Source organism: Heterodontus francisci, chromosome 36 (genome assembly GCF_036365525.1).
Source record: "Heterodontus francisci isolate sHetFra1 chromosome 36, sHetFra1.hap1, whole genome shotgun sequence".
Taxonomy (NCBI): Eukaryota; Metazoa; Chordata; class Chondrichthyes; order Heterodontiformes; family Heterodontidae; genus Heterodontus; species Heterodontus francisci.
This window is the reverse complement of record NC_090406.1, coordinates 44,436,103-44,441,151: the sequence shown is the minus strand read 5'-3', so window position 1 is coordinate 44,441,151 and position 5,049 is coordinate 44,436,103. Positions and strand designations below refer to the sequence as shown.

General features: G+C 44.1%; 1 non-coding gene across 1 annotated transcript; it reads left to right on the top strand.

The window, feature by feature from the left end:
* Positions 1-3,458: 3,458 nt before the first annotated feature.
* Positions 3,459-3,530, top strand: trnag-ucc (transfer RNA glycine (anticodon UCC)). The gene has a single exon. It is a non-coding gene; the product is annotated as a tRNA-Gly (tRNA).
* The last annotated feature ends 1,519 nt before the right edge of the window (positions 3,531-5,049 follow it).

Sequence of the window (5,049 nt, the reverse complement as noted above, 5' to 3'; positions counted from 1 at the left end):
CAGATGGACAATTGTAGTATCAGGTGGATATTGATAGGACAGTAAGATCTTGTCAAAAGAATAGCCAGCCCACCTTGGAAAGAAGAACATAAGAATCATTATAAAGAATGATTTGGTGCTTCAACCGGGCAACTTGGTCAGTTGCTGAAGAATATGACAACAGGAGGTGACCGCTCACTGAGTGATTGTATGTATAACTTCTCGTTAACGTATTTGTGACTAGCGGGTGTATTACGTTGATAATTGGAATTCCTACCCAACCTAGTAAAAACGTTAGAGTTTAATGTGGTCATTGAGTGTTGTTTCATTATTTCGCATAATTGTCTTATCCAAACCGTTCAGTAACCTGTCAAGGATAGAAGTTTACATTTTACAGTGGAGAGGGACTTGCATGAGTGAGTTTGTGATTAGCACACCGGGTATAGAAATGGTACTAAAATGTTTTGTGTTCTAAGGGAAAGAAGGAACTTGCACTGATAAAGCGTCTTATGTGTCCTCGAGTGCTTTATGGTGAATGAAGTACATTTGAAGTGTAGTCACTGTCATAATGTCGGAAACATATCTGCCAATTTGTATCAGTATGGTCTCCCAAAGAGAAGATAAATGATGGTCCCAACCGATGAGAAACTGCACAGGAAGACAGATTAGTGGATTTGCAAAAAAAAGTGTTGTCTCCAACAACTGGGTCTCTCCGGCTGAAACATTCCAAGACCTTACAGTGTAAAGCAGTTATTGATGGATTGGGGGCAATTGATACCAAGATGATTTGCCTGGGCCTCCAGAAAGCATGGTCGCCTTCCAAGCAGTTGACCTGGGTTTAATTCTCAGCCATCACATTTCTTACTTTCTACTTGAGGATGAAAGGTTCCACTAATGAGGCTGATTGTAACCAGTTCTGACAATTGCTGCCGAGGGTTTTATTTAAAAACCTGATTTTCAAAGTGCCACAGATAAATGCTTGCAATGGTAAAGTCTATCTGCCAGCAATCCATTACATGCTAACAGGCTACACTGCTCCCCAAGTCCATGCAACGAGCTCTCACTGTCCAAAGTAGGAGTTTCAGAGAATGAAAGCTTAAGCAACATCAATGGTATTTTTGCATTAAATTAGAACAGCACTGGCAACCAAATCTTCTTAACACTGCATTATTCTTTTTGTGAGGTTTGTGCAAGAAATATAGCAAAAGGATAACCAGGACAGGAATTATAAAATCATAGAATGGTTACAACACAGAAGGAGGACATTCGGCCCATCATGTTCCTGTCGGTTCTCTGGGAGCCCAGCTCAGCTCGTCCCAGCCCACTGCCTTTTCCCTGTAGCCCTGCAAATCCTTTTTCTTCCTTTTTGTAGACCATGATTGTATCTGCTTCCACCACACTCTCAGGGAGTGCATTCCAGATCCTAACCACTCGCTGTGCAAAAATATTTTTCCTCATGTCACCTCTGGTTCTTTTGCCAATCACTTTAAATCAGTGTTCTCTGGTTCTTGATTCTTCTGCCAATGGGAACAGTTTCTCTCTATCGACTCTGTCCAGATCCCTCATGATTTTGAATATCTCTATTGAATCACCTCTCAACTTTCTCATCTCTAATGAGAACAACCCCCCAGCTTCTCCAATATATCCTCATAACTGAAGTGTCTCATCCCCGGAACCATTCTGGTAAATCCTTTCGATGCCTTCACGTCTTTCCTAAAGGGTGGGGCCCAGAATTGGACACAATACTCCAGTTGAGGCTGAACCAGTGTTTTATAATGGTTCACTAAAACTTCTTTGATTTTGTACTGTTTGCCTCTAGTAATAAAGCCCAGGATCCCACAGGCCTTTTTTTTTCTATTTTTAAGAGATACAGCACTGAAACAGGCCCTTCGAGTCTGTGCCGACCATCAACCACCCATTTATACTAATCCTACACGAATCCCATATTCCTACCACATCCCCACCTATCCCTATACTTCCCTACCACCTACCTATACTAGGGACAATTTATAATGGCCAATTTACCTATCAACCTGCAAGTCTTTGGCATGTGGGAGGAAACCAGAGCACCTGGAGGAAACCCACACAGACACAGGGAGAACTTGCAAACTCCACACAGGCAATATCCAGAATTGAACCCGGGTCGCTGGAGCTGTGAGGCTGCAGTGCTAACTACTGCACCACTGTGCTTTCTCAACCTGTGCTGTTTTGCAGTATTGAGGGAATGCTGCACTGTCAGAGGTGCTGTCTTTGGGATGAAATGTTAAACTGAGGCACCCCTCTGTCCTTTCAAGTGGTCTTAAAATATCTCATGACACTTTCTGAAGGAGAGCAGCGCAGTTCCCCCAGTGTCCTGGTTAATATTTACAAAGTGATTCCTGGCAGCGCATTACATGCACCGAGCGATTGCAGACGTCATCAGTGCGTGCGAACATTTGCCAGCTTGCCAGTATGAATGCGCACTTGTGGTCACCATGCAATGATGTCCTCACCTCTCAATAGCCATCTCCATTCACCTGAACAGTATCCTGATCCCTCCCACCAGCCCAGCTTCAATTGCCGTTTCACCCCGCTCGACCGCTTGCTCTCTGTCACGCTGCTTCATTCCCTTAGCCACTCGCTCTCCCACCCCCGGCTATTTCCCCCCTCAGCTACTTCCCCACTGGCCGCTCACACACCTCAGCCGCTCAATCCAGGCCTCCTCCCTTCGCCGCTCTCAGCCACTCGCTCCCGCCCTTGCCGCTAACCCCCCCCTCAGCCGCTCACTCCAGGCCTCCTCCATTCCCCGCGCTCAGCCACTCACTCCCGCCCTTGCCGCTCCCCCCCCTCAGCCGCTCACTCCAGGCCTCCTCATTTCCCTGCTCTCAGCCACTCGCTCCCGCCCTTGCCGCTCCCCTCCCTCAGCCGCTCACTCCAGGCCTCCTCCCTTCCCCGCTCTCAGCCACTCGCTCTCGCCCTTGCCGCTCCCCCACCTCAGCCGATTGATCTGTGAACATATACCACCAGGTCTCTCCTCTCCTGCACTCCCTTTAGAATTGTATCCTTTAGTTTACTTGATTACACAATGAATATCCAATGGAGTCAATCGAGTTCTCAATATGAGGACAATGCTTTTGCTGGAAAGTTGAAGCCATATTCAGCACATTGGTACATCATGCAGTTACTGACAAGGTGCTGAAAGAGTGGCATTTCTGTCTGAGGTGTTGTATTTGAGATGGCAATGGTGGGCAAAAAGGGAAGAAAATGAAAAGATTCCCAAAATGATCCTTTATAAACCTTACAAGATGCTTGGAATGTTTTGACTGTGAACATTTTGTTGAAATTTAGTTCCTTTCCTTGCATGCTTTCAATTTTCTGTCTATTTAGATTTTTTTATGTGAATATTTCAGTCCATCAATGCTTTTAAATTCCATAAAAAAGGTGCTTCAGGATAGGCTGCAGAATTAAAATGCTGTATCGGGGACGTTGTTGTCAGTTGTGTGATGGTGGTGCAGTGGTAAGCATGGTTGCCTTCCAAGCAGTTGACCTGGGTTCGATTCCCAGCCATCACATTGTTTGCTGTTTACTTGAGGATAAAAATCCACTGAAATTTTCAACTGTAGATAGTTCTGGCAATTGGTGTCCTGGAGCTTTGTTCAGCAACCTCATTTTCAAAGTGCCACATATGAATGCTTGCAATGATAAAGTCTATCTGCAAGTAATCCATTCCAACCTAACAGGTGACATTGCTACCCAAGTCCATGCAGTGAGCTTTCGCTGTCCAAAGATATCAAAGGAGGAGCTGGGGCATCTCCGGAGAATAAAACAGTGCGTTTTCAGAGGATGGAAGTTTTAAAAACATCATTGGGACTTTCCAATAAAAACAAGAAGCGCTGGAAATACTCAGCAGGTATGGCAGCATCTGTGGAGAGAGAAACAGAGTTAACATTTCAGATCTGTGACCTTTCATCACGTTTCAGACCTGAAACGTTAACTCTCTTTCTCTCTCCACAGATGCTGACAGACCTGCTGAGTATTTCCAGCACTTTCTGTTTTTATTTCCGATTTCCAGCATCTGCAGTATTTTGCTTTTATTATATAGGGGTTTTGCAGTTGAGGTCTGGGAATTACTCCTTGAGAGGACAGTGATAGACAAAGTGAGATCCCAAAAGGAACCTTTACATACCTTCCAAAATTAATTTAATTGTGAACATTGTGAAATGTTGAAATTTTAGTCTATTTCCTTGCAAGCTTTTATTTTTCTGTCTGTCCTGATTTTGGATAGAGGAATAGAGTACAAAAGCAAGGAAATTATGATGCACCTTTGTAAAACACTGGTTCAGCCTTAACTGGAGAATTGAGTCCAGTTCACTGTAGTGCACTTTATTAAGGATGAGAAGGCTTTAAAGGGGGTGCAGAAAAGTTTAACGAGAATGGTTCCAAAGATGTGGGACCAGTTATGTGGATCGATTGAAGAAACTCGGATTGTTCTCCTTAGAGGAGAGAAGGTTGAGAGAAGATTTGATAGAAGTGTTCAAATCATGAGAGGCCTTGACAGAATAGATAGAGATAAATGGTTCCCATTGTTGGAAGGATCCAGAACCCGAGGACATTGATTTAAGGTGATTGGTAAAAGAATCAATGGTGACAAAAGGAAAAACCTTTAATGAACTGAATGGTTAGGATCTGGAATGCACTGTCTGAGTGTGGTAGAGGCAGATTCAATCATGGCTTCAAAAGGGAATTGGATGAGCACCTGAAAAGAAAGGTTATGGGGCACCAATTGCCCGAACTGGCTACTATCAGACCTGTTAGTGGATCTTTTCATCTACAAGTCGATAGTAAATAATGCAATTGATAGGAATTGAACCAAGGTCAACGACTTAAAATGCAACCATGCTTACCACTGCACCATCATCACACAACTGATACAGGTGCTACAGGGAAAGGGTATGGGAGTGGGACTAGCTGAGTTTCTCTTGCAGAGAGCCAGCACAGACACAACAGGCTGAATGGCCTCCTTCTGTGCTGTAACCATTCTCTGATTCTATGATTCGATTCTATTTTAGTTCATCAATGCTTTAAATTGCA